This window comes from Cucurbita moschata, unplaced genomic scaffold (assembly GCF_002738365.1).
Source record: "Cucurbita moschata cultivar Rifu unplaced genomic scaffold, Cmos_1.0 Cmo_Scf00004, whole genome shotgun sequence".
Taxonomy (NCBI): domain Eukaryota; kingdom Viridiplantae; phylum Streptophyta; class Magnoliopsida; order Cucurbitales; family Cucurbitaceae; genus Cucurbita; species Cucurbita moschata.
The window spans coordinates 488,757-513,804 of NW_019268520.1; the positions used below are offsets into that span (position 1 = coordinate 488,757).

At 36.1% G+C, this 25,048-nt stretch overlaps 1 long non-coding RNA gene across 1 annotated transcript; it reads right to left on the bottom strand.

Annotated features, from left to right (window-relative positions):
• Positions 1 to 22,096: 22,096 nt before the first annotated feature.
• On the bottom strand, positions 22,097 to 22,425 carry LOC111442356. The gene is made up of 2 exons (XR_002710291.1): positions 22,384 to 22,425; positions 22,097 to 22,271 (listed from the first exon to the last, which is right to left on the bottom strand). It is a non-coding gene; the product is annotated as an uncharacterized LOC111442356 (long non-coding RNA).
• Positions 22,426 to 25,048: the final 2,623 nt, after the last annotated feature.

A 25,048-nucleotide genomic window follows, 5' to 3' on the forward strand; every position in this document is an offset into this window, starting at 1 on the left:
AACTTTGAGAAATTTTCTCAAAACCCTCTCTTTACATATACTACATTCCTTTCAAATTTAGTCACTCACGGGATTCTACAATCTCATTCTAAGGTCGGAGAATAGTAGGGAAGACACTACTGGTGGTTCGAAACCGGTTCGTGAAGAAAAAAGAATTTAGACTACAAAAGGTTAGTATTCAAACTCATTGAGTTTTAATGCTTTTGAACATGCTAGCTAATTTATTATAATTGATGTACTAAGAGTGCCTAAGATCCAAATTGCTTCCCCATGTGTTATATTAACACCATCAAAATGGTAGAGTGCTTGCTTTGCATGCAAGAGGTAAGGGAATCTCTACCCTCCATCTCCAAACAAAAACTATCCATTATTAAAATATATTATTACTTTTCAATTTTTTCGTATTTATGACATAATAATCAAAGGGAGTTTTTCATTTTCACTATTATTAATGATGGGACGTTTAGGGTTTTGTGATGTAAGAATTGTGGGGATGTAGGTAAGATAATTGAGTGTACTCTTTGCATGCGAAAGGTACGAAGATTTTGGGTTTTGTTAAGTAAGAACGGTGGGGATGTAGCAAAGATGGTAGAGTGCATCTCTTGAAGAAACTCATTAATATTTTATTTGTATTCAATTTTTCTTTATTTTTGACATAATGAGCAGAAATATTTTTTCAATTTCACTATTATTGATGATGTGTAGTTTTGGGTTTTGTTACGTAAAAATTGTGGGGATGTAGCTAAGATGGTAGAGTGCATATCCTGAAAAAACTATTCGTTATTAATATTTTATTTCTATTCAATTTTTCCTTATTTTCCCTACAATAGTGTAAATAGACTTGCACATATGAGATTCAAAGAAATGAAGATGATGGCTGCGAATGGAGTTTTAGAAGGCCTAAAATCTATTGATATGGGTGTTTGTGAGAGCTGCGTTATGGAAAAATATAAACGAGTTAGCTTCACAAAAGCTGTCAGAGAACCATAGAAAGTGCGATTGGAAATGGTCCATACAGACGTTTGGAGACCATCTCTAGTTTCACCATTTCTAGTACCAAAAATTCATTTGTTAGATGTCTCGCACTCTGCAGCGCCAACTCTCTGTTTTCCTAAGGCTAGTGAGATACCTCACGACTACTCTTTTCCTCCTCACCCTACCTAGACACTATAACTTTGATCCATTATTGTCTTATATGGTTAACATTCACTCTTTAATGTTTGAGGGCATTTTTTAACTACCACGAAACTCAAAACATACAATAAATTGATATGAGTTTTACAACATATCATATACTTCAAAATAGGGTTAGACTGCTTACTTGATCGCGGCGAGACGTGTCATTGAGCTAAGTCATAGAGATATATGACTCTTTATCCTAAGAAAAAATATATATAATCTAAAATCCGGCGGCTCTGATATCAAACAACTCTTTATTGAACTCTAGTTATTTTAATTTTTTTTCGCTTTTTTTTCTCTCTTTCTTTATTTTTTCTCTTAATTGAACTCTAATTAGCTATCTTACTGTCCCCTTCTCAAGAAAATGAGTCAAAATGAAAATTTTACACTAGCATTAATTTGGACTGATTTTCCTATGTTTTTACTATTTTCTTTTATACTTTTAATGAGTTTTTTTTTTTTTTTTTAACTATTTTGTTCTTCCCTATCATATCTAAATCTCTCAATAAATTCCTAAAAATTTGAACTTAAAAAAAATTTGAAAAATTAATCCTCATTTGAACTTGTGTTACAACATAACATAACATAATACATGTCAAGTACTCACAAAGTACGACACATGGAGGAGCTAAGGAGCACGCGTTGTTAATACCTCATACAATTCATCCTACCAAGCCAATAGTAACACCACTTACCTGGTTGGTCAAAAGAGAAGTCACTAACTTTTTGTATTGATGTTCGTTAGATCATACTCATCGATGTCTAGTTCCAAAGCTAAATTCATACCGACTTCCTTCACTCTCTTTCTTTTTCTCCTTCTTTATTCAAATCCGCATTGATTAGGGATAAAGAAAGGATGAGTTGGAGATTGAGAAATGGGAAGAGAAATAAAGAATGTGATGGAGGAAGAGAAAGAAATGGGAGGAATGGAGAATATGGATAAAATGAGTACGCAACTTTTAAGCCCGTTTGAACTTCTAATACCTTAAATAAAGTTGGTCTCCTCTAATAAAATAGGAATTTCTCTTGTGATCATTAAATTCTTATAGACTCCAAGCTCAATATCATAAATACAATTATGCTTTATCTTGAACACGCCAAACATGAAACTAAAGTGGGTTCAATTGAACTCTATTTTATTGCCATCTTGAATGATGGGTAGGGTATATTTTTTATTTACCTTAAAGTTCTTGTGGCATTATAGTTTATATTAGTTAAGCATTTTGCAAAATCACAGTTAAAAGACAACAACGATGAACCTAGATCTATTAGTCATTTCAAAGACAATTTCTTTGTCCATCTTATCGGTAATAACAGTTCAACTAAATCCATATTATGCAAAGAAACAAGTTTACGACTCATAACACCAACTACCTAAATCATGACCTAAAAATTTGAAAACATAAGTTGTAGTGGATAATTACACAAAAATTTCCCTAAATCAATGAACTCGTATCCAATTAGTCAATCCCAAAGATTGTAACTAGCATAGAGTAATTGAAGCTCCACATGAAGCAATTTAAAGGTCCCGTTACTTAACTAAAGTTTATCTCATCTTTAATGAAGCATGATTTGCACTTAGGTTCATGAAATACTAATAGACTCCAACTCTGAGTACTATTAATGCAATTATGTTTCATATGAGTTTGTCATTAATGAAACTAAGGTGCATTCAATACAATTCTATTTTGTTGTCATACGAGGCAAAATAGAAGAATTAAATCAAACAAACTGATGAACTGAACCGAATCAAACCAACCCAAATTGATTAATTTGTTTCATTTGTTGGGTTGTTTGTTTATTTGATAACCCTTACAAGTAAAATATTAGACCATCAACTTTTCCTTTTATAGCGATCCAACCACCCAGAGAAATATATATTTGAGTAGAAGCTAAAAATATTAGTTATTTAAGAAAAGACATTTGGTTTAGTGGTACGACTCTCACTTAGGGTGCAACCTCAAATGCCCCTATGTCTAAATCTTTTCTTATCGAAGGACTTCATATTTATATAAACTTGTTGTTCCTATTATTTACTTTTCAAACATACCTCTTAACTTCTCTACACCAATTGTTGGACAACAAAGTCGACATAAAGGAATTAGAAAAGAGATATCAAAACTTAAAAGCATGTTCGCAATGGCTTGGCCATTCAGCAGCAACCTAAAGTCTTTTTTTACATTCCAAGGCTTTATACTTAACATCTTAGGAAATAATGAAAAAAAAAAAGAAAAAAAACAAAAATTAAGGCCATTAAAACTATAATAATAGTGCTCTTAATATCATTTCATGGTTCCCACTTTTGGTAAGTATGCCTATCCAAATCTTAAGTAGATCTAGTAGAAAGCTCTTTGTTCTTATTATGTTCTTGTTTTGTTCTCCAAGACACATTCTACATCCAAGGCTTCAGTTCAAGCGCATCGAGGACTTCATGTGTTTCCTGCAATACGACAAAATACGACCTTAATACCTAGGCCCAAGGATTCATACATACGTTTTAAGTGGGTTAACAAGGGCATTTGGTCTAGTGGTATGATTCTCGCTTTGGGTGCGAGAGATCTGAAGTTCGATTCTCGGAATGCCCCTTCAAGAGAGATTGTAGAATAAAATGAAGTAAATAAATTCAATAAAATGAGACGAGTTAAATACATACATTCCCATGAAACTGTGAATGTGAATGTGAATGTGAATGTGAATGTGAATGTGAATGTGAATGTGAATGTGAATTGATAAGCCTTAAATAATCCAAATAATAATTTGATTAATATAATATCAATGCATTCTATGTTGAAATGATTCANTTCCCATGAAACTGTGAATGTGAATGTGAATGTGAATGTGAATGTGAATGTGAATGTGAATGTGAATTGATAAGCCTTAAATAATCCAAATAATAATTTGATTAATATAATATCAATGCATTCTATGTTGAATTGATAAGCCTTAAATAATCCAAATAATAATTTGATTAATATAATATCAATGCATTCTATGTTGAAATGATTCATAAATTATACCTAATTTTTCCGATTTTGAAATTTCCATTTTGGACCTATTATTGATGACGAGACGCTTAGGGTTATGTTATTTCTTTTCAATTTTTCTTTAGTCATGACATGTTGAGTAGCGTCTCGTCTAGGATTTTGTGACATGAGAATCGTGGAGATGTAGCGATGGTAGAGCGCTCGCTTTGCATGCGAAAGGTACGGGGATTAATACCTCGCATATCTCCAAAATAAAACTATCAATTATTAAATATGTTATTTCTTTTCAATTTTTCTTTAGTCATGACATGTTGAGTAGCGATATTTCTTCACTTTTCACTATTATTGATGGCGAAAAATTTAGGGTTTTGTGGTGCAAGTATTGTGGTGATGTAGCTCAAATGGTAAAGTGCTCACTTAGCATGCGAAAGGTATGGGGATCAATTGCATCTCCAAAAGATACTATTTGTTATTAATATTTTATTTCTATTCAATCTTTCCTTATTTATGACATAATGAGCTGAGATATTTTTTCATTTACACAATTATTGATGACGGGACGTTTAGGATTTTCTGATATAAGAGTTGTGCAGATGTAGATCAAATGGTAGAGTGCTTGCTTCTCGTGGGTAATACGGGGATCAATACCTTGCATCTCCAAATGAATGGATTATTAAATATATTATTTCTTTTCAAAATTTTCATATTTACGACAAAATGAGCAGGGATAGTTTTTCATTTTCACTATTATTGATGACGAGACATTTAGGGTTTTGTGATGTAAGAATCGTGGGGATGTAGTTCAGATGGTAGAGCGCATGCTTTGCATGCGAGAGGTACGTGGATTGATACCTCGCATCTCCAAAATAAAACTATTCATGACAGGTTAAGTAGCAATATTTCTTCATTTTCACTATTATTGATGATGGAAAATTTAGGTTTTGTGATGCAAGAATTGTGGGGATGTAGCTCAGATGGTAGGGCGCTCGCTTAGCATGCGAGAGGTACGGGGATTGATACTCCGCATCTCCAAAAGAATTTATTTTTTATTAATAATTTTTTTCTATTCAATTTTTCCTTATTTATGACATAATGAGTAGATATATTTTTTTTCATTTTCACTTTTATTGATGACGAAAAATTTAATGTTTTGTAAAGTAAGAATCATGGGGATGTAGCTTAGATGGTAGAGCACGCTTTGCATGCGAGAGGTATGGGGACTAGTACCCGCATCTCTAAAGGATAACTATCAATTATTAAATATATTAATTATTTTCAATTTATTATTAAATATATTAATTATTTTCAATTTATTTTTATTTATGACCTAACGTGCAGAGATAGTTTTTCATTTTCACTATTATTGATGACAAGACATTTAAGGTTTTGTGATGTAAGAATCGTGGGGATGTAGCTTAGATGGTAGAGTGCTCGCTTAGCATGCGAGAGGTATGGGGATCAGTACCTCTTATCTTCAAAAGAATCTATTTGTTATTTTTTTATTTTCACTATTATTGGTTACGGTAGGTTTAGGATTTATGACGTAAGAATTGTGGGGATGTAGGTCAAATGGTAGAGCTCTCGCTTCGCATGTGAGAAGTACGGTGCGATACCCTGCATCTCCAAAGGAATCCTACTACCAAATATTCTATTTCTATTTCAAAATTTTCTTATTTATGACATAATGAGCCGGGATAGTTTTCATTTTCACTATTGTTGATGATGGGGCGATTAGAATTTTGTTATGTAGGAATTGTTGGGATGTAGCTAAGATGGTAGAGTGCACTCTTTGCATGCAAGAGCTACGGGGATTGATACACCGAATCTCCAAATAACATAATGATCAAAGGGAGTTTTTCATTTTATTTGTATTCAATTTTTCCTTATTTTTGACATAATGAGCCGTAATATTTTTTCAATTTCACTATTATTGATGACGTGTAGTTTTGGGTTTTGTTAGGTAAGAATTATGGGGATGTAGCTAAGATAGTAGAGTGCATCTCTTAAAGAAACCATTCGTTATTAATATTTTATTTCTATTCAATTTTTCCTTATTTTTGACATAACAAGCATAAATATTGTGAGGATGTAGCTAAGATGGTAGAGTGCATCTCAGAAACTCATTAATATTTTATTTGTATTTAATTTTTCCTTATTTTTGACCTAATGAGTAGTAATATTTTTTCAATTTCACTATTATTGATGACGTGTAGTTTTGGGTTTTGTTAGGTAAGAATTATGGGGACGTAGCTAAGATGGTAGAGTGCATCTCTTAAAGAAACCATTCGTTATTAATATTTTATTTCTATTCAATTTTTTCTTATTTTTGACATAACAAGCATAAATATTTTTTCATTTTCATTATTATTGATGACAGGCAGTTTTGGGTTTTGTTATGTAAGAATTGTGGGAATGTAGATAAGATGGTAGAGTGCTCTGTTTGCATGCGATTGGTATGGGGATTGATTCCCCGAACACCCCACTCTATATTTCTAAATGCTCTATAATATGGTGGTGCCTTTATGGGATAGATAATTTATATGGATTGTATACGCCTTTAAATGTGGTTTGCTACGCGAAAAAAAAAGATAGGGATACTTGAATTTTTAAGTCACTTTTGAAAAGTATGGTGTGGAAAAATTTTGATTATTGCCTATTAATTCTAAGAATATATTAAGTCTTCGGACTAATGTTTGCCCTTTGTAGAGATGACATATAATAGAGGAATTCATAGTACCGTTCTTCTTTAGAGCAATTCATAGTACCACTCTCGTTCTCCTTTAGAACAATTCATAGTACCACTCATTGTTCTCCTTCTGAAGATGTTTATGGATTTAATTTGCCTATTATTTCTAAGAATATTACATCTTGGGACGAATGTTTGCCATTTGTAGAGATGACATATAATGGAGCAATTTTTCATAGTACCATTCTCCTTTAGAGCAATTCATAGTACCACTCATTGTTCTTCTTTTGAAGATTTTTATGGATTTAATCTACTTACGCCTCTTGATTTGCTTCTTATTCATTCTAATATTTTTGTGAGTAAAGCAAGCACAAGTAAGGCAGATCTAATCAAAACTGTAACGACAAAAATTTTTTTACTTAATTTAAAGTCGCTACTGTATACGTACCATAAGCATTGAATGCGGAAGACTTCATTTAAATTTCATAAACCGTAACCTTTATTTTAAAATATAGCCATGGACTTATGTGTTTTGAAAACATCTTTAAAACAATGGAACAAAAGACTAAATAAAATAAATAAGCGTTTAAGTTAAAAACATCCTATTCTAGCCAAGTCTAACAAAATAAATACCACTATCCTATGCATGTGCCATGGTCTCGAGTTGTGATGCCGTCGTCATCCGTTCAGGAATGCATTGTCTTAACCTGAAAAAATGTAGTAGCATATGACTTGAGTATTTAAAGAAATACTCAGTAAGTGACCCCACTATTGGGGTTAAATGCAACAATCACATGCAATGAGATGATGAGTCCTATCTTTCATTCCGTCTTTTCTACGGTGCTGTCCTAACGGGTAATTTTGGACGTGTACCATATACTCTACCCACAGCCCATACGTGCAAGTATGGGCTCACCAGCTAGTTCGCACACCGCTGGGCCACTTTCCTTATCCGGTGGACATACTCTGGGAGCCCCTTAGGCCGGACACCCACTAGAACTAGTAACCATCACAGCAGTGCTATGCAAAGCATAACGATCGTTGTTCTGCCATTGGATGTACGCATCCGTACCCTCGTGATGGGATAGGGGTATCCCCCCAAAAGCATGAGCACACATAATGCATGAGGTCAAAAACTTTTCCATTTTCATTATCCTTTAATACAACCTCGCTAGCATTGTGTACATATCATATCATTTTTCATATCGTTTCAGATATCGTTCATCATTCATGTCATATCGTTTCTCATTCTTCAGTTCTCAAATCATACATAATTCTAACGGGGTTATATTTCATGCCATTTATCGTAATTTCATGTCATTCATATCATGCTGTATACACGCAATTTAAGAGACCTAACATAACGTTCTATGCTTTTAACATATCATTTCATCATATACACATCATACCATGATATATTGCATCACAATGTATCATGTCATAAACAAGTCATAACGTAAACACTTCGTAGTCATATCGTTCTCTAACTTATCATAGCCTTAACGTTCTTATACCTATCACAGACATATCATTACGTGAACGTACCTTAGTCATCTCATCACAAGAACTTAACCTAACGCTACCGTTCTATCAATCTATCACAAACCTATCCCTTTAAACCCGTAACCTAATTCCTCCTCCCTCTTTGTAATTATTTTCATTTTGTAAATAGATTTTCAATTAGCTAAACATTTTCAATTCTCTAAATAAGATATTACTCTAACTCTATATTTATTTTCATTCTGTAAATAGATATTATTGGCCAATTTTAATCCATTATTTGGCTACTATCTTACATATCTATGGATCTGCCAAGTAAAATTTTATTGATTCTAACCATATTTCCTATAACCTCCATGCTAACAAAACAAATATAATTAATTGATCCTAATTAATTTCTTATAACCATAACTACAAATAAAAAAGAAATCATTTTACCTAATAACAGACTAAAATCTCTCCAAGTAAATCTTGACATTTTTTCTGTTTATTTTTTTTTGGATAAACTGTGATATCGTGGGAGAGAGGATGCTGTTGGGATGAGAGGTTAGTGGAGAGAAGTAGGTAAATTTTATTTTTATTTTTATTTTTAAGTAATCCTTTTTAGTTATTTATTTATGAATTATTATCATTATTATTAGTTTGACATATATAGTTTTTTATAATTATTTTTATTTGTTTATTTATTTTTATTTTTATTATTTTTTTAGGCTATTACGAAACATTGCATAAACCCGTGAAAGGAGACAATTGAAAAACAAAAAGTTACTTTAAGAATTAAATATTTTTGTGAGTAAAGCAACCACAAGTAAGGTTTGATCAAAACATTGCATAAAGAAGTGAAGGAGACAATTGAGACACAAAATTTCAAAGTTGCTTCAATAATCAACAAAGGACGGAAGGAAATCATTTTTCAACTCGATAACTGGGTTTGAATACATTTTCACAAGGAGCGATATCCATCTCAAACGAAGACAAAGTTACATCCAAGAGGGGATTACCCTTGTCAAGTATTTGAAATAATTAATAACAATGCATATAAAATGATCTTCCTTGAGAATTTTAAGCACATTCTACTTTCAATGTTGCTGACTCGAGTCTTTTTGATGTAGGTGATGATTTTTCTTATTCAAGGACGAATTCTTTTGAAGAGGGGGAAGATGATAAGGATCACGGTATTCCAAATGTTCCAACTAGACCAGCCAAGAAGATTCAACAAGCATTCACTCTTCATCTATAAAATTGGATAGGCTTGGTTCAACTCTCATTTCATGTGTTACAAGCTTATTCGATTGAGGGAGAACCATTTGGAGCTTTAGAAGTAAATATTTACACAGTTTAGGTAGAAGATGAAGTTGCAAGCATCATTACATGAGTTGTTAGAAAACTTTATTTATTTTTAATTCATAAAGTATGTAATGGTCAAATTGTCAAATTGACCTCGTCCTTTGTGGAGATTCAAGGGGATTGAGATTAAATCCATGCCACTAACTTCTTGTGTGGAAGACTATAAGTATCCACAAATTATTATGTAAAAATCATATTTGAGAGGAATGAAATTGATCTCTCAAGTTGAGAAGTTTCCCTTAAAAATCCGAGCATCATCTCTGTCATTTCTAAGTTTCAAGCAATTGTTGGGGTAGAATTGCATATGAGTCATTCAGTCTTTCAAGTTCGTTTGTGTGGTTGAGTGAAATTCTCAATCTTCTACTTATTTTCGGTGTTTCTTCTCTTCCTATTCATGGTAATTTATCCTAATACAAAAAGTTTGTTTTTGTAGGGAATGTATTAAACACATGGGTTTAGTAATTACCGTAGACTTTTGTATAAAATGAAGTAAATACAAATGGAGTAAGTATATATAACATTAAAAGAGGAATTATGTTTACTAGCACATTTTTTTTAAAAAAACATGAGATAGAAATGAACGTAGTAATACAAAGAAACTACATAAACTTAAAAGAAGTTAATCCCAAATAGTAACAAAGAAGTAGTTCTAACATATCAATCTAGGTTTTGAAAACTAAAATTAAAAAAATTAAAAGTTAAAAAATTAAAAATAAATATAAAATAAAAGTGGTTTTCAAAAACTTAGTTTGGGTGAAATTTTACTTAAAATTCAAACGTATTGTTTCAATATTTATCCTAAAGGAAGGCATATACTTAAGTGGCAATGCAGCTTCAACCAAACAAATTTGAGCTTGGTCATTCATAATCTCAAACGCACAAGGTAGGAATTATAGGATATAAACTTTATTTATGTCAATATTTCTTAATAATATTAATTGAAGTACAAAGAACTTTATTTATGTCAATATTTTTTAATAATATTAATTGAACTACATCCAATTGATTGGAAGAACAAATTCTACTATGTGATGGACAACGTGAAATTAACGTGACAATAATAGTAGATTCTAAAGCACAAAAAAACGTGGATAAATTTCAAATCATGAGGCACACAAAACACATGGACTAGCAACTAAAAATGATTGATCCACTACCCGGGCATTTGGTCTAGTGGATAAATTTTAAATCTTGAGTTTGATTCATGAAATGCCCCCACAATTATATCAAATTAAATAGTTTGTTGTTTCCTACAAAAATTAAGGCGAACAACCTAGTGCTTTAATAAATACTCTTCCTTATGATTACATATTAATGGTGTTGTTAGGTTGAATGGGAGTAAATCAATAGATTATCTAATCTAGACAATGTATTACTAAGTTCAGATTGCGCCTAATACTCCTTCACGAATGAAGTAATAATCAACCTCAATCGATGAAAGATTGGATTGGCGGACAGATAGGTGGCACCAATGTTGTCACACCACAGGCTAAGCGCTCGTGCTTGCGACATCCCGAGCTCACGCAAGAGGACATGCATCCAGATTAATTCGGCAGTGGCATAAGCAACCGCGCTCGTGCTTGCGACATCCCGAGCTCATGCAAGAGGACTTGGATTCGCCCTCCATACTAGAACAAGAAACTGTCGATTATTTCCTTGAACTCCAGGAGATAAGATTGCCACCAAAGATATCAATAGGCCATGTAGATAACGGAGTGTCATGTAAACTGGTGGGTTCCAAAGTTCTGAACCTCCATTTGCTTATTTTTTTTCTTTAAACTATCGTAGAAAAACTAACTATTTGGGCTTTAGAATGTTGGATATGGAGGCTATGATAGAGATATATATACTAAATATTTATATATAATAGGCGTAGAAAAACTAACTAGTTGGGCTCTAGAAATTTGATATGGAGATTTACTATTCAGAGTAAAGATGTGATAGAGATATATATACTGGGCTCTAGAATGTTGATATGGAGACTTACTATTCATAGTAAAGATGTGATAGAGATATATATACTAAATATTTATATATAGTATGCGTATAAAAATTAACTATTTTGGATATGGAGGTTGACTATTTATAGCAAAAATATGATAGAGATATATACAGGCTCTTGATATGGAGACTAACTATTTATAGTAAAAATCTGAGGGAGATATATATACTAAATATTTATATATAGTAGGCGGTTATATTGTTAAAGCTATATATATAATAAACTGAAATCATATATATTTTTCATTCTTCCTATCTCTCTTTGCATACCTTGAAGTCATTAATACAAAACTTTTAGTCAATATTTCTCCTACCATTTTCTCTATCAAGTTTTTTGTGTTCATTTAGATCGAGTGTGTGCGTTGTTGTGTGATCCTAATAACTGGTATCAAAGCGAGGTGAGATTTACCACAATATGTGAAGATGAAAAGTTCAAAGACAAGAATTGAAAAGTTTGATGGATTCGAAATCAATTTCTAGAAGATGCAGATTTAAGATTATATGACTAGAAAGATCTTCAGAAACCCCTTTTGGGGGTGAAGCAGAATACCATGACCACGGAGGACTAGAAGCTCAAGGATCGACATGCCTTAGGGTTGTTCTGGTTGATGCTGTCCAGAAACATGACGTTCAACATCATCAAAGAGAAAGACGATATCGGGCCTATTGAAGGGAAGAGAGATGTCTGCATACAAACTCTAGCAGAAAATGGGTGGACGTTATAGGATGTTAGATAAATTCCTGACCTCAAGAAGAATCTGATCTTTATTGGTTAGTTGGATAGCACAAGTTATGCAGCCGAGTTTGGAAAGAGTTTGGGGAAGATTGTGAAGGGTGTCATGGTGGTAGCATGACACAGAATCTAGAACCCTATACACCACTGTAGGGTGTATAAAAAACATGGTTGCTATTGCTAAGAGTGCTTTCAGTAAAGTCTACTTGAATTGGAAGCACTCTGAGCAACAACAATCATGTTTATACACCCTACAATAGTGTCAATAGAATTGTACATATGAGATTCAAAGAAATGAAGATGATGCTAGCGAATGGAGTTTTAAAAGGCCTAAAATCTATTGATATGGGTGTTTGTGAGAGCTGCGTTATGGAAAAATATAAACGAGTTAGCTTCACAAAAGCTGCCAGAGAACCATAGAAAGTGCGATTGGAAATGGTTCATACAGGCGTTTAGTAGTAAATAAAGCATATATTCAATTCATTCTTACAGTCGACTAAAGAAAAGAATAATCAGGTAGTTAGTCAAGACTGCAGTAAAAGAAAATTAATGATCCATCCCTTCCTGATTTCTAGGGAAATGAATGAATGGAAAGAAGGAACCTAGGCTTCGCGCTCAATTACCTGTGGGGTAAAGCTGCTTCGCTCATTCACCGTAAGTGAGTCAAGACTGTGCAGCAAGAGAAGATTAATGATCCTTTACTTCTAGGGGTAGAGTCAATGAATAGAAAGAAGGTAGAGTAAATTCATGGAAAGAAGGTAGAGTAAATTCCTTACAGCCCAATCACCTATTTCTTCTTTATTAACCGTAAACTCTTGATTTCTTCTTTATTAACTGTAAACTCTTGAACTGGGTTTCGTGGCTTCGCTCCTTTGACTATTTATTCAAACACTCCTTACCTTGTCGCATATTCAATCCTTCTTGTTGAAAGGGGTAAAGCTGTTGATTAATTGCCTGAACTGTACTAATGAATTGATGGCTCTCCTTTCTTGACCAGTAAAAGATCAATACTCAGGATTCCCATTCTCCTTTGACTGATGGAACTCGTCGTAAACTATCAGTTTCTTTCCTTCAATCCTTATAAAGATACATTCTCCTGAGCCTACTTATTTATTCATCAAGTCAAGACTGAAGCTCGATTCATTCTCTTTCACTACTCAACCTTTATTCCCACCAGTTCTTGTTGTTCGTTTTCTCTGCCTTCACTGTAAAAGATCAATACTCAAGATGAATGAAAAATAACTACTTCCCTTCTTTCCCTGGGTAAATGAGCTAATGAATTTACTCTATCTCCCTGTTGATGCAACTAACTGTAAAACTGATTGATCTGATCCTTCTTTAACTCTAAAGGGTTGGATGAGAATAAAGTCAAGCGACTGAACCGATATTCTCCTACTGAACCACCTATTGAGAATGAAAGAAGAAATGAACTAGCTTTAGCTGCTTTCCAAGTCTCGTAAATGAATGAAATGAAAGAGAAGCTTATGAATAGGAAGTCAAGCCGAAACTCCTATTGCTATTGATTCCTTACTCTATTTCTATAGTGTTTGAAAGAAGAAAGCGTCACCCTTATAGTCTTTGTAAATTATAAAGAAGAAAGCCCCTATACTTATACTATATTAATGCATTCTCCTGAGCCTATGTATTCTTTGTCAAGTCAGTTAATTCAATCCCGAACCGTAACCTATTTCTTTCTTCTTTCTTTAATTGTATGTAAACTAAGTAAGACTAATGAAGGAAAGCTGCATTAAACTCTGTAACTGTAAGAGGAAACGCAAGAATAATTAGACTGTAACTAACTGTCAGACTCAACTCTCTATGACTGAGACGACAAGAAGGATCTGCTGCTCAACCTATTCCTGGTTGAACTCCTCTCCTTTACAGTCGAGCTGCTTCGCTCAATCACCTATCCCTTTCACGAACTGTAAACTAAGCCGAAAGATTAATGAGACTGAACTACTGAACCTTTACAGGAGAGGAGAGTCAACTCATTAGCAACTTCTTTATAGTGAAAGAAGAAATGATGGAGTTAGCTGCTTGACAGGAGGGAGAGGAAAGACTCTTGATTCATTCGACTTTACAATTCTAAATCATAAGGAGAAAGACTGAAGCAAGACAAGATTCATTCTCCTCCTCTCTGTCTTAGCCTTTCAAACACTGTAAACTAAGCCGAAACTCAAGAGGAATTCTCCTTCACCTCGTAAACAAGGGAAAGACTATTCTTTCTTCATCTTCTCTCCTGAACCGGAACCTGAGCTACTGAACTAGATTGAACTCTTAATTCTAAAAAAGATGCTTTACCCTATTTTGAGGTGAGGGAGAAAATGCTATCCTCTCCCTAGCGGTCTCATGGCTCCGCCCCTTCGCCCTATGGGTCTCAGAGCTCCGCCCCTCTGTCTATTTTTTGGGATCAAATCTCGGTATTTAGGGTGAGAGGTAATTCAGAAGGAAAGACGAAACCTTAAACCTTTGATGATATGACCTATTTTTGCTTTCATTGAACGAGGTAAACTGGAGGATGATTCTTTCACTCTTTTACGATATTCCCTGAATTGTCAAAGAGAAAGACTACCGACACCCTTTTCCTTCAAACACACACTTCTTTACCGAGAAAAAGAAAAGAGATAGTGAAACCGGAACCTTTTCAGATATTCCCTTGCTTGCCTTATGAATGAAATCCTTAACCTCTCCAACTCGTCCTCTTCTTCCTTCACCGATATGACCCGACGAGCTACTAAACCGAAACCAGATTGAGCGAGTTTACTATTCAGGACTATTACTGATTTCACGCTTGAACAAGGTCAGTCAAACTCCTTCCCTTCCCCTGTCGGTCTTGCTTCGCTCCTTAACCTGTTGGTTGAACAAGGTAATTCATAAGTTAATCCTCAGCTGCTAATTCATTCGACTGAACCTCGACACTTCGGTTGAACAATTGAATTGCCTTAACTACTTACTCATTCTTCCTTCTTTCTTATACTGACTCTATATTCTATTACCTGACCACTGATACTTACTTGAAGAGTTCTTTCTCCTTTATTGCTTGAACCACTCTTTGACTGACTGTTAAAGTCAAGTAGCTAATTAATTTTTGCCTCTATAACTGAAGGGTTGAACTAACTAACTGTAACGCCCCTAATTTTCTCTAACCTAATTAGTGACATTACTTTATACTTGCATAATCAACATAACAAGAGTTCATGTAAGACAGTCTCAATAACAACAATGCGTTCATATTATAAGCAGCTCATACCCGGGGAAGCCAATAACGACAACCTAACCTAGAAATAATCAACAGAGAACTAAAGGAAACAATTGCAATAACTATGAACCCAAAAGAATCCAACAAGGCGCCTACGACACAACAAACTCTCCTCAGGATTTCCATGGCCTTCACAGCATCCACCGTCAGCTGTACATGGGAGCCTTGCCCTTACCTAAAAATATGGGTAGCACGTGGCTTGAGTATTATATAAAATACCCAGTAAGTCGCCCCACTGTTGGGGTTAAGCACATAATCATACATCTGGATACAAGCCGTCGCACACAATACACATACATGTCGCAAACGATACACATACATAACGCACACAACCCACATACATGTCGCACAGAATACCATACATGTCGCACATAACAGCCATACCTATAGCACATAATAACCATACATAACACACATAATAACCATACATGTCCCACATAATAACCATACATGCTGCACAGTGTTAGAAGAATGAAGCTGAGAGAGGAGTCTATCTTCTATTCCTTCCCATGGCCTTAGGCCCTTGCTTTGTCCGGACGGGGGTGGATGCATGGTAATTTCCCACACATGGCCCACATGTGTGTCTGTGGGCCCACCAGGCGAGCTTACAAACGAACTCCCTGGGCCTGGCTTGGTCGGGTATGTATGACATACAATACCGGACGCAACGGACAAAGGAGGGCCTGCATGATATCGTGGCGAACACAATATCAAATATACGCATCCATACCATCAGTAGCATAACGGGGGAGTGCCCTAGGTACATAACCATAGCGTGCATGAGGTTCTTAAGGTTTACCTCCATGGCATTATACAATCAACGTTCCATTCCCTCGCCGCATTACATAGCATAACCGGGTCCACATTGAGCAAGCATATCATAGCATAACCGAGTCCATATTGAACAAGCATATCATAGCATACTAGTCATGTCATTCATGGCATGCGGGGTTCTCATTACAATCATGACATGTCAATCAAGCTCATCATACATACAGGGCAACACACCGTGTCACAACATCATATTCGGCATACATAGCAATTCATTGCAAGAATCACATACATTGCATAGTATTTCACTGTAAGAAACATCCAACCTAGCATACAACAACAACATAGGGTGCATGCAAGGGCCACAGGGCATGCACCAACATACATACATAACTAACGCCAACAGTAAGGTTACTTACCTCCTTGGCCTTGGCCGAAGTCATCCACAATGCTAACTCCGGCGCCTAACTATCTCCTATAAGATAACATGATACACTTAGAGCCCTTTCACAACTAGCTCTTATGCCTAGCTACAAAGGTACGTCTCTATCACAAGCTATTTTATCACAATGGAGTTATACTGACCTTAGATGGCTGAAACAAGGGTGAGAATGGCTCTAGAAGGGTAAAAAACCTAGAAATAGGTATACTGTTCGGATGTCGAGCCGTCGAGCCGCGTCGCCAAGCTGCTGAGCCGACTTAGCCGAGCCGCCAGTGGAGCCGAAACCGACGGGCTGCAAAGAACCCTAACGGCATAGGGTTTCTGGGCGCGCCTCTAGTTTGGGCCGAAAAGGAACGAGGCCCAATGGTGGTGTCCGAGCGCGGCCTGCGACGTGTGGGCTACACGCCAGTCGAGACGGACCGTGGAATGCCGAGGGTCGACCTGCACCCGCCGCTTCGTCTTCCTCGCCCGAACGCCTCAATAGCCCTAATCCCGAGCTTGGCTACTGTCACCTATGGAAGCGTCGTCATTTGTCCATCTTTGGTGGCACGTCTGTCCCTCCTTACCCTACGTACACTGGCGCCTGATTCTACCTAAAGCTCACGGCATTATTGATCTCCCAACCCGCTCTGAAGTCTCACGACGTTTTCGATCCCTCACCTAAACCCTTCGGCTCCTCCCTCACAGGTATGACAGTGACTCAAAAAGGAAAAGACAGCTACTAAGGTACCTAGGGTTTAATACACATTAATACGCCCTAGCTGGCAAGGCATGACTCACCAGAAATCCCACGATTTTCGGCGAGATTCGAGGCATTTCCCCGTCTTTTTTTTTTTGCCTTTTTGAAACCCTTACCGTTACACTAACTATTTACCGGTCTCTCTTATTCGTTATATGCTTTTATAGGTAAATACAATGTATTGTGGAGAGTTTGTCTTTCTCCGGACTTTACCGATATTTAAGGCTGCTTAATGTTAATGTAGTGAGACTGATGTAAGTAACTCTTTTACTTCACCTTCTTTGTATGTAACTAAGCCGGATGAAAGGTCAAGCTCATTCACCTACACCTATTCTCATTCACCTACAACTATTCTATTGATAAAGCTGCAACTAATAATGAATGAACAATTCTTTCACTTCCAACTCTGTCTGAGTCTGAACTACGTAACCTCTCTGTCCTTTACTTTACTTCAACTCTACTCCTTATTCATATAACCTTGATCTCGGTAAGTAGTAGTAGTTAGTTAGTCTTTCCCCTTTACCTCTCCAACTGCTAAACTCCTATTTCTGCTTTCTCCTTTTAACTACTTCTTCTTCTTTTCCTGCCCTTTGGTCTGTCAGCTTGGCTCCTAAAACTAATTGAAGGAAGTAAGTAACTCCTGATTGAAGTAAGTAAATGGTATGATTGAAGGAAGTAAGTAAATGATAGTTGTCTTTCCCTATAACCTCTCTGTCTCTATCTGAGTCTGAACTCTTTATCCGTAACCTCTCTGTCTGAGTATGAACTCTTTATCCATAACCTCTTGAGTCTTTGCCCCGCGTAACCTCTCTGTCCAATTCTTCTTTCTGAAGTCAATCCTTAACTACTTCCTTAGCCTAAAGAACGTATTCGCTACAAGATTCATTCTACTCTTCTTTCATTCAGGAGGTGTAAAGCAGCTTCTTCTCTTTCCTCTTCGTCAGCCTGACTTTATGATCTTAAACTACACTACATGATCTTAAACTACACTACATGATCCTAAACTACTACATGATCCGAAACTACTACTTATTCTGGATCTTTAACTACTGATACTGATACTGAAAGTCAAGACTAAAGATCAAGCTAGCTAGCTAGCTACTTCCAACTCTTACACTTACTACTGCACTGGAAGAACTGACTGACTACTGCCTCTACTGAAAGAACTTACTACTGCCTATACTTTAACTTAACTACTACCTATACTTTCACTTCCTACTGTCTATACTGGAAGAACTGACTGACTACTGCCTCTACTGGAAGAACTTACTACTGCCTATACTTTAACTTAACTACTGGCCTATACTTACACTTAACTACTACCTATACTTTCACTTCCTACTGTCTATACTGGAAGAACTGACTATTGCCTACTTACACTTCCTATCCCTACTGTACTGAGATTACACTTCCAACTACCTACTCATTAAGCTCTATTCATTCATTCCCTGACGAGAACACCCTATGTAAGTTAGTTACTACTTGACTGACCTTCCTTCAATCCTCTAAGTAACCGAAGAGAAAGCACGACAAGAAGAAGAACAACATTTACATTACTTGCGGGTCAAGGTCAAGCTCATTCACCTCTGTAGCAAGAGAAGAAGAAAGAAGAGGATTTTTACATTACGGGAAAGAAGGGTCAAGGTCAAGCTCATTCACTTCTAGAGCACAAGAAAAAGAAGATTAATTACGAGAAGGTAATGCTACTAAACGAGACAAGAAGAACTACAAGATAATTATATTACAGGAGGGGGAGAGTAACGCTAACCTAACATCTCGAATAAGAAGAAGAAGAAAGATTCAATTCATTACAGGAAGGAAGGTAAAGTAAGACCTGACAAAGAACAACTTCATTACAAGCAAGAAGGGGTAGAGCTTACCTGATGAGACAAGAAGAAGAAGAAGATTATTACATTATAGGAAAGGGTCGGTCAAGTCCTCTCTTCTAAGTAACCTCTGGAGCAAGCAAGCCACTAAGATTCATTACATCCAGGAAAGGGGGTAAAGCTAATAACCTAATAACGTCTGGAGAAGGCAAGCAGCAGGCAAGCAAGAACAAGATATGAATTACAGGCTGGAAGGGGTCAAGTTAACCTAACGTCTTCGAGCAAGACAACTACATTGTAAGGTCAAGTACCCTCTTCTGGTCTAGAGCAAGAACTAGATTTACATTACAGGAAGGGTAAACGTACCTGACGTCTCGAGAAAGAGAAAGAAGAAGACAAGATATGAATTACAGACGGAAAGGTAAACTCATTCACCTACAAGAGCAAGAAGAACAAGATTTATTACAGACAGAAAGGTCAGGCTAACCTTTCTTTACAATCTGCTGAATAGTCTTTAGTTAGAGAATAAATCAATCAAACTTACTTGCTCTGGCTTAACTGCTCATAAACTTAACTGCTTTGGCTGGCTTGGCTTAACCTGTTCCTTCATTCACCTATTCGTCTTGAATTGACTTTCTTGTAAACTTATGACCCATCCCATGAACCTTGTCCTGAGTTTACAGTCAATAAGAGAAGGGAGACTCAACAAGCGGAATTAGAGATTGTAATAATCAAAAGGAGAACCTCTTTCTGTCTTACCTGTCAAGAGAGAGAGAACTAACTAACCGCTGTAGTATGATATGTATTCCCTGATCGAGACTCATCAAGTAAAGACTAAGAAGAGAGTTTCTAGGCCCGGGCTCGGCTATCTTGAACTACTTGCTTTTACTCCTTCCCTTCTATTCCCTGAACTATTGATTGATTAATGATCTGTCACAATTAGTCTCGACTTCACTCTTTATTATATATAGAGAGTTTACGGGTTAGGTCAGACTATTATATACTGATTGATGCTTTCTTTCTTCCTTGGTGTGTTGGAAGGAAGAGGCACTGACCTAAAGATTAATTAGAGTGAACAGTCAGGATAGAGTAAGTAAAGAAGCTAACTCCTTATCCCTTACCTTAAACAAAGAGAAAGAATTGATTGTCAGATAGCCTCCTTACCTCCTCCCTAACTAAGAGAGATAACTAGAACTAACTATAAAGATAACTAACAGCTGCCCGCACCCCTCTCCTCCTTTTTCTTGTCTGTCTACTTCACCCTTTCCTTTTCCTTGTCCGATATGTATTCTTAAGAATGAACTAGGTAAGTCAAAAGCTAGAATGAAGAACCTGCCCGCAAGAGGAATCAGTTCCTTTACGAGTCAATGAGAGATTAAGCTCCTAAACGTCCCCTGTAGGTAAAGCTGCTTCGCTCCTAAACCAGAAGTCTTACCTGACGAAAAAGCTAAACCAATCGAGACTATCCTATCCTTAGTGAAAGACTAAAAGTCAAGAAAGCTTAGAGTGAGAGTTTACCTTGCCCAAAGGCAAAGAGAACTAACCTCTGAACCATACTAGGAGGAAGTCAAGCCGAACCATTCTTTCTCGTTTACTCTCACACCAGATTGCCCAAAGTCAAAGGCAAAGATACCTCAAACCGTAAAAGAGCAATACTACTTATTCCTAATCGTTTACTCTTACACCGGATTGCCCAAAGTCAAAGAGATCTCAAACCGTAACCACTAGAAGTGAGTGTACCCATGAACCTATCTATCTATCTCATAATGGAATTGCCAGCCCCTGACCTCTGATCTTCTCATCGTCTTTCCGTCTGCTCCACCACGCCTCGTAACTATTACTTTCTCTCTCCTTTAACTGTCGATAAGATATTGATTTATGGATTCTCCTTGCCCTATGCTCTTCTTTCTTTCTTTCTTTCTTTACTTTACCTTACTTTACTTTACCTTTTCCAGTGTTTGATTGAAGTGTTGAAAGTCAAGCCTAAAGATTCATTCTACTTCATTCAATCACACTATACTATAGTTCTTTGATTTCCCTTAGCAAGTCTTTGATCAAGTCAAGACTCAGCATCAACTGAAAGAGAAAGAGAAATTCAAGACTGAACAGAACAGGACTATTACACCGAAACCTGAAACCATTCCCTATTATATACTTACACTTACGATTTACTCTCTACTTCCTTCACTTAGAACTCTATACTTATTATCCTACTCCCTACTACTTACATTACACTTAGAACTCTTTACTCCCTATCTACTTTAGATTAGACCTACTCTCTACTTGAACTTAGAACTACTTACTCATTAAGGAGCTAGCAATCCTACTCATTAATTATGCTCTACTGCCTACAAGCTGCTCTACTCTATTCCTTGACGAGGATAACCTATGATGTTACACCTTTTCAATCCTCTAACTGAGGAGAAAGCAAGAGAAGAAGGTTTATTACAAGAGGGTAATGCTAACTAACCTAACGTGATGAGTAAAGAAAGACTAAACCAACAACACAACTTATTCATTCTGTAAAGCAAGAGAAGCAGATAGGAATTACTACATACAAGAAGGTCAGTCAAGCTCACTCATTAACTTGTCGAGACAGCAAGAGAAGAAGATTTATTACATCTGGGAAGGTAATAATGCTACTATAACATTCTTAATAACCTAGCCTATAACCCTTACAACATAACCTCTATAGAAAGCAAGAGAAGTAAATATTGCAAGAGAAGTAGGTATTGCAAGAGAGGTAGATATGAATTACTACAAGAAGGTCACAGTCAAGCTCACTCATTAACTTGCCGAGAAAGCTGGAAGAGAAGAAGAAAGAGATTTATTACATCCCAGCGGAAGGTCATGCTACTAACTTGACGAGACAATAGGAACAACAAGATTTATTACAGGAAGGAAGTTCAAGCTAACCTCTCTCTGGTCTAGAACAAGAAGCAAGAGTATGAGAAGGAAGCTTAAGTAACACCTGTCGAAGGAAGAACAACTGAATTACAAGCAAAAAGAGGTAACTCACCTGACAAAGAGAAGAACTTAATTGACATTACATACAGGAAGCTCAAATACTCTCTTAGAAGTTACCTCGGGAGCAAGAAACAAGCAAGCCAGCTAACAACATTCATTACATACTAAAGAGGTCAAGTTAACCCAACCTAACGAGAAAGCAAGCAACCAACCAAGTAAGCAAAAACAACATATTCAATTCATTACACGGGAAGGAGTCAAGTTAACCTAACCTGACGAGAAAGAAAGAAAGCAAGCAGCAGGCAAGCTCTAGCTAGTCTAAAACAAGAACTAACTATAAGAAATCTGATTACTACATACGGAAAGTTCAAGCTGAAGTGATGAACACAACAATTATATTTAGATTATAGAAGGGTAAAGCTGACCTGACGTGAAGAGAAAGAACAAGAGAGGATATTCATTACATACAGAACAGAAAGAGAAGTTGCTCACTCACTCACCTATAGCTGCTATAGAGCAAGCAAGCAACCAAGCAAGACAGACAAGAAGATTCATTACATACGGAAAGGTAGTAAAGCTAATCTAACGTCAAGAAGAACTGCGGATACATTACTACGGAAGGTTCATTCAAGCTTACCTGACAAGAAGAGGAGCATTAGACATTACAGAAAGGTCAGTCAAGCTCCAACTATTCCGAAAGAACACCATTTCTATTACAGAAAGGTAAAGCTACAGCTATTACAGAACTACACCATTTCTATTATAGAAAGGTAAAGCTACAGCTATTACGGAAGAACTAGATTTAGATGACAGAAGGGGGTCAAGTTACAGCTATTCCGGAAGAACAAGATTTACATTACAGAAAGGGGTAAAGCTCCAGCTATTATGGAAGAACAACATTTTACATTACGGAAAGGTCAAGGCTGGCTAATCTAACGGCTAGAACAAGAACAACAAGAACAACATTTACTACATTACAAAAGCAAGAAGGTGGTCAAGAGCAAGAAGGTCAAGATCAAGAGCAAGAGCAAGAAGGTCGAGGTCAAGCTACTAACCTGCCAAGAACTTAATTTACATTACGGAAGGTTCAAGCTTTAGCTATTCTAGAACAATGAGAAGAAGAACATTTACAGGAAGGTTCTCAAGTTCTAGCTAGTCACGAGCAAGACAAACAACAACATTTACATTTACAGAAAGGTAAAGTAATCTAATGTCATGAACAAGACAAACAACAAGATAAGATGAATAACATACGGAAAGAGAAGTAGCTGCTCACTCACCTATAGAGCAAGAAACCAAGACAGACAACAAACAACATTCTAATTACTACGGAAGGGTAAAGCTAATCTCTACTAATCTGATGTCAAGAAGAACTACTGATACAGAAATTACTACAGAAGGGTCAAGCTAACCTTATGTCTATAACACCAACAAAAAGATTAATTACATGAAGGTAAAGTAACCTGCCAAGGAGAAGAACAACATCATCATCATCAATCAGAATTACTACAAGCAAAAGAAGGGTAACGCTAATCTGACGTCAAGAGGAGCTGCGGATACACTAATTACTACGGAAGGGTAAAGCTTACCTGACGTCTCAAGAGGAGCTAGATTTACATTACAGAAGGGTAACGTTTCCCTCTGGTCAAGAAGAGCTAGATTTACATTACGGCGAGGTCAAGTTTCCCCTAGTCATGAAGGAAGAGTTAGATTTACATTACAGCTGGGTAAAGCTCTAGCTTGTGATGAAGGATGAACAAGATTTACATTACGGCCGGGTAAAGCTCTAACTAGTCATGAAAGAACACCAACGTTTACATTACGGAGGGGTAGGTAAAGCTTACCTCTGGTCAAGAAGAACTACGGATACATTACGGGCAAGAAGGTCAAGTCTTCTAACGTGACGAACAACAACAATTTACATTACGGAAGGGTAAAGCTCTAGCTTGTCATAAGCAACAACAAGATTTCCATTACGGCCGGGTAAAGCTCTAGCTATTCGAGAGTAAGAGCTAGATTTACATTATAGAAAAGAAGGTAAAGTTAGTAACCTTTAAAAGAAGGTCAAGTTATAACCTTTAAAAGAAGAAGGGAAGGGTAAAGTTACTAACCTTTAGAAAGAAGAAAGGAAGGGTCAAGTTATAACCTGACGAAAGAAGAAGGTCAAGTTAAGTTACTAACCTTTAGAAGAGAAGACAACAAGAACAACATTACAGGAAAGTTAGGTCAAGTTACTACCTTGACAAAGAGAAGACCAATAACAACATTTACAGTAAGGAAGGTAAAGCTCTAGCTAGTCTAGAACAACTCCAATCATTACATACTACAGAAAATTCAAGTTAAACTCTATTCATGAGAAAGCAAGAGAAAGAACAAGAAAACAAACAACAACATTCATTCCAAGCAAGCTTGGTAAAGGTAAACTCTATTACAAATAGAAATAGAATAAGGAATAGTGATATATATCTCTCCCCCCTTGACCACTTACGATATTTCTTTGTGATTGAAATGAGATTTCTTTGTGATTGAAAAAGGACTAAATATTGATTGATGAATTAGAGTGAACTGTCAGACTAAAGCCAAAGAGTTTACGGTGTTTGACTAACTAGTCAAA